Below are 6,000 nucleotides of genomic sequence, written 5' to 3' on the forward strand. Positions count from 1 at the left end.
CAGGGAAACCGGGGTGTCCAACGCAGGCCAGGGAGTGTGACCTCTTTCTTTCCCCTCCGACATGCGGGAGAGGCTCCACTTCCCCTGGAAGAGCCAGGCTGAGGTACTTTCCTCTCTCCCTCGCCCTCCCCGCCCCCCACACCCCTAAACCCCCCACAGCAGGGCAGAGAATGCATGGAGAGAGTTCCGGGGCAGCTGGAAAGATGCGGGAGCTTGAAAGGAGGCGGCGAGAGAAGGGGCTGGAGCAGAGGAAGGACCACCGAGAAACAACCCCTCACCACCACCATAAGTTTCCCGCCCCTCCCCCTCCATGGGTCTCTTTCCCACCCGCCTCCCGCCTTTTGGACGGGTGTCCCCTCTTCACCCCACACGCCCCCTTTTTCCTGCTCTTCATTTGCCTTGGCTGACCTGTCCGGCCCGTTGCCCGGGCCCCCGGCACTAGGCCCTGCTGGGCGCCACGGTGTTTCCTAGGCGGCAGGCGGGACCGAGAGCTCAAGCTCCACAGAGCAGCGGCCGCGGCCCCTCCCCCTCCGCGGCACCAGCGAACAGCCAACAGCTCCTCCTCAGCAGGCCGGGCGGAAACGGCACTGAGCGCACGGGGATTCCCAGCGCTGGCGCCAGGGGCACCCCAGCCACGCCCACCGGCCCCACTCATTGGCCGGCTTTTCCGCGCGATCTCCACCCCCTCCGCTCTTCCTCCCGCCCCCGCCTCTCCCGACTCCTATTGGGCCCCTTCTCTTAGAGCTGGCGGTCGCCCCCATCCCGTCCCCCTGTAAGCCCCAGCGGCCCCAGCCGCTGCTCTATTGGTTGTTGGAAACGCCACTCAGCTTCGCGTCAGCCTCGGCAAAGGCTATAAAAGCAAGCGCGGCAGCTTTCCCCGGCTCAGAGCAGTGCGGGTGCGGTGGGTGGATGTGTTCTATAATAGGGAGGAGAGAGAGAGAGAGAAGCTGTTCGGGCCAGTTCGGCTGCTGCCCGCGCCTCTGCGCACGTGGGTCTGCTGCTCTACGTGCTCAAGGGCGAGGCAATCTTCCGATTGGCTCGTCTTTAGCCAGTCCCACGTGGGGATAAGTGCTGCTTGGGGACACGTGGCATGGGAGCGGGGTTGGGGGGGAGGGGCCGGGCTCAGCTCTGGCTCCGGAGGGCGCTTCTGTGCATGCGCGCCGAAGAACCGGTCTGGGAGGAAGAGCTGGCTGCAACACGGCGCATGCACCCTCCTCCTGGGTGGCTGGGCTGCAGGCGGGCGGGGGTGACTGCAGGGGAGATTCGCGCCAGGAAAGGGGGTGTGTGCTAGGCTGGAAGCGCTCTCGTTACTTAGGGCAGGTTAGGGCTCGCACTGCTGCAGGATGTAATGCGGGCTTTGCCAATAAGACCTATTGTGGCGGCGGCGGCGGCCCTCTCGTCTTTCCACCGTCCGCCTGCTGCCCTCCCCACGCCAGGATCGACTGTCTTTGCCTGCTCTGCATCGCCTCACGTCCCCCCGTGATCTTGTAGCCGAAGCCTATAATGCACGTATTTACTCGCTGAATTAGCCGGGATTTGTTCCCAAGTAAGCGCGCACAAGATCCGGCGGCCCTAATAATTTGTAGCTTACCCTGTCCACACACATGCCCCAAAAAATCTTTCCCCCCCCCCTTTGCACAGGTTGCCTTCCCTGAGAGTAGGAAATCCTCTGAGGGAAGGGCCGGTTTTCTTCTCTATAAACATCGGCGGTGCTGTGCGCATAGTAATTTCATCTGCCGCTCTCCTTGCGCAGCCTGAATTTGGGCGTTCATCCTTTTCTAACGCCCGTCCGCCCTTTCTCACAAAGCTTCGTGTTAAAAATGAGGAGCAGCACTTTTTAAAGAAGGGAGGGAACGCGTCTGGGGAGAGATCGAGACCAGTTCTGTACCAACAATGGAGTAAAAAGTGATGGTCGGAGGAGCTCCCTTGGGTGCGATGGCCTTAGGTGCTCATTTCAAGTGCTCCATCCCGAATGGGCACTTTTGCCTGATGACAATATGTTATCGCAGAATTCAGAGAAAGCCCAGTATCAAATTTTGCAGTGCATTAAAACATGCTGCGGTAAATGTGTTAATCATTAAGGTGCCACACAAGTCTCCATTGTTTTCGCCGCAATAGGCTAAAAGGGCTACGCCTCTGGAAAGTCAAGATAGCTTTGGCAGCTCTGGAGGACTTGCCAGCCACTAAAAACAACATCAGTTAGAATGATATAGAGGTACAAGGTTTAGAGGCTGGGGTACAAGACCAGGACTCCACATGGGCAGAGATGGAGAATCTGTGGACTTTCAGGTGCTGTGGGACAACAGCGCACCTTGTCTATGACCTGGATGAGGCTGATGAGAATCCTGCCTACAACATCTGCAAGACCACAGGTGTGTTAATATAAGCAGCACCCATCTCTGTCCGTGACGAGTCCTGGTCTGGTACCTTAGGCTCTCTGTACCTTATGTGGGTCATACTCTGTTATCTATTCTTGATCTAGATGGGCTGCTAGTCTGCTTGCATTTGAAGAGAAGCCAAGTGTGGCTCTCTGGTCATCTGAAGTGTCTTTCTTAGATACATTTGCAGGATGCAGTTCCAGGAAGTCTTTTCTCAGCCACCGTCTCTCCTGTGTCTGCGTAGATTAGTTTGCCACCCCTCCCACCTTCCCCCACTATGGGAGCCAGCTAAACACAGACCTGTGTCTGCTGCAGAGCAGGAAGCTTCACAGCGTTCACCTAAGCCTGGCGAAATTAATGAGCGTGCCCCTGGCTGCATAGTTGTATTTTCGTCCCTCTTTTCAGACCGGGCCTGCTTCCCCGAAATGGGTCAGAGCAATTAAAACTCAGTACACAGTGCCAGCGATGGGTGCCAAACAGAAATGGTAGAGGCTCGCAAATTAAAAGGCACGTACGGAGAAGGCGCTGGTGGCAGAGGAGGAGAGAAGATCTGTTTGGCAATGCCATGTGGCTCTAGCAAAGGCAGATTCCCTTTTGCTGTAGATTGTGCTGGGACAGAGGTGGCGTAGCTATCCGGCAGCTCTGGGTTCGGTGGGCACTGAGAGAGGGCCTCAACCTTCCCTCTGCAGTTGCTGCCACTAAGGAGATCCTGTAACAATCAAGGACAGGGAGATAAAAGTGGGAACTGCAGGGATATGTTGCAATGTGGAGAACTCCAGTTTGCCAGTAGGGTGTGTAGATGCACATATATGGTGTTCCATATTGCATCCACGATAGAGCAATCCACCTTTTTTGATTTCTAGCAGGGCTGCTGTTTTTCAGAGCTACGTGACTCACAGAACACCAGCAGATGATTTTTACCATCTGCATGTTTGTGTGTGTGTGTGTGTGTGTAATTTACCTACTAAATATCTGCTTTGTCACCCAGCGGCAAGTCCTGGCTGCGTTACGTCTAAACTCAAGATCCACAAATCCAGAGTCTTGTATTTTTAGTTCTTAGGCCCTCCAAAACTCCCTTCCCATCTCGGTATTCCCTGTCTGCGTTTGCAGGATGTAGTAACACTTAACATCGGCGCAATGGGACATGAGGCTGCCTTCCGGTAGGCTGAGATTTTGGAAGTCCCATCCCCCACTTTAAAATGAAAAAAAGGAGAAGCAGCCGCCACAGCCCTGTTTCTATATCAGGCCCCATAATGCAACAGTCCAGCCTCCCTCCTCCACCAGGATGTGGAGAACAGGAAACTGGCACAGCTGCTCCCCATGTCTGTGGCAAAGCAGGGGACAGACAACGGCACCTGGTGGCCGAAAAGGCATTGTACATGCTGGACAATTAGGTTATTTTGAGAGCGCTGGGCTGACCACTGTGAAAAATACCCTTGCTCACTGTCATCAAGCATGTTGGGTCTTCCATCAACAACTTAAATTCATATTGGGGGGGGGGGGGAGGTGATAGACAGCAGTCTTCACCGCCTGGTCATATGAACCCAGAAACTGCCTCACAAAGTATTTGTCCGTCTAGTCCGCTATTGCCAAAGTCTGGGATGGGGTGTGTGGGAACACCTGAGGCCTATGAAATGTTTCTGGACTACCAACTGCCCTCATCCCAGAGTGCTGGGTGGGTCTGAAGGGGACTGGGGCCCACCATCCAGGTGTTAGAATTCCTGCTCTGCGATTGCAGTCATGGGATTTTTGTCTATCACATGACGGCGTATGTTTTGACTCCACAGAGTGGGACGTGATGGAGACAGGATGTTTGTGTTACTGTGTTCCATGAAGTGGGACTGTTGTCCTTTGTTTTTTCTTTTTGCTGTCCAATGCTAGAGAGAGAGGGAGCCATGTTGCAGTGCTCCGTGTGTGTTTATATGTAAATAAAGTAGATTAGCCAAAATGCTGAGGTCTGTCACGCAAGCTGCGAAGACTCTGCAGATCCCTAAGTGTGCCAGTGTCTGTTGGCATCGGTTGCTATGATGTTTGGGCTGAAGAAAGCTAACAAAGCTCCTGAACGATCGACCAGGAGAGACAGAACATGCCAGTTGGGCATGTGTCTCTGCAACAGTCCTACTTGAGTGTAGGACGAGCTACTGACACCAGGTTCCCCAGGTCCCACCAAATCAGACTAAAACTCATTTTCTCCACCATCCTGTATCCAGCAGCAGCAAACCCAATGCCACTGGGGAGTCCCAAGTAGGACCCCAATGCTGTAGCCCTCTGCTGTTATTTCACAAAATGATAAAGTGTTGGAAGGGGACCCAAGGTCATCTAGTCCAACCCCCTGCAATGCAGGAATCTCAATTATCCAAGTCAAGTCACAGTCTGCCCTGACTGGCAGTGGCCCTTGAGGGTCTCAGGCTGAGGTCTCCACTATCCAATGTTCCCTGCTCTTTGTTCAGATGCCAGAGACTGGAACTGGAACCTTCTGCATGCAAAGGATGTGCTGTGGTGGAAAGGAAAATACAGTGGTACCTCAGGTTAAGCACTTAATTCATTCCGGAGGTCCGTACTTAACCTGAAACTGTTCTTAACCTGAAGCACCACTTTAGCTAATGGGGCCTCCCGCTGCTGCCACACCGCCGGAGCCCGATTTCTGTTCTCATCTTGAAGCAAAGTTCTTAACCTGAAGCACTATTTCTGGGTTAGCGGAGTCTGTAACCTGAAGCGTATGTCACCTGAGGTACCACTGTAAATATAAATGTATTCAACAGAATTTTAACCTCCCACACAACAGAGGAACAATCCTTCTCCCTTGACATCTGTGGTTAAGAGCCTATTGGTTCTCAATCCTGCTATGAACCAGACTCGTGTACTTTTTTGGCGTTGCTTATCTCAAGGGTTTCTCTTCTCACAAAGAGCGTCGTGCTCAAAACATGGAACCTCGTGGCAGATTTGTACAGTGGTACCTCACGTTACAGATGCTTCAGGTTACAGGCTCTGCTAACCCAGAAATAGTATTTTGTGTTAAGAAATTTACCTCAGGATGAGAACTGAAATCACACAGCAGCAGCGGGAGGCCCCATTAGCTAAAGTGGCACCTCAGGTTAAGAACAGTTTCAGGTTAAGAACGAACCTCCAGAACGAATTAAGTTCTTAACCTGAGGTACCACCGTATGCTTAGGATCCCAAGTTGGTGTTGGAGCTTGCTGGAAGCTATGCCTCAACTCAGCTGGCTTTTAAGTTTCTAGCCCTCATGCCTATCAAAATAACATCTCCAATTATGCTCTAAATGAAGCAGAAGTATAGCGTGCATTTTTATGATGCTACTAAGGCAGAATTTCCTTTTTTTCATGTTTGTTGATCCACAGTACTTGTAAATACTGATATTGAGCAGTATTCAAACAAACTTTAGCCAGAGTAGACCTACTGACATTAACATACCTAACCTAGTCGTGCTCATTAATTTCAGCGGGTCTACCATGAGCAAAACTGAGCTGAATAACATCTGCAATCTGATGACGCAAAGTAAGGTTTACCCGGACTAGTATATTACTATAATGCAAGTCATTTAAATGCGATGTAGGATGTCAGGTATATGCAAATTTAACGTTTAATTAAAAACACGACGCGC

At 52.2% G+C, this 6,000-nt stretch overlaps 1 protein-coding gene across 2 annotated transcripts in view; it reads right to left on the reverse strand.

Moving 5' to 3' along the window:
• The window catches only part of SETD5 (SET domain containing 5), a 63,447-nt gene extending 62,864 nt beyond the window's left edge, over nt 1-583 (reverse strand). For both annotated transcript variants that reach the window (XM_082209213.1, XM_082209212.1), the window contains exon 1: nt 409-583. The gene's annotated coding sequence lies outside the window, so the exon portion shown is untranslated. The remainder of the gene's footprint in view (nt 1-408) is intronic.
• Nucleotides 584-6,000: the final 5,417 nt, after the last annotated feature.

This window comes from Podarcis vaucheri (genome assembly GCF_965113315.1).
Source record: "Podarcis vaucheri genome assembly, chromosome: 2".
NCBI classification, from domain to species: Eukaryota; Metazoa; Chordata; class Lepidosauria; order Squamata; family Lacertidae; genus Podarcis; species Podarcis vaucheri.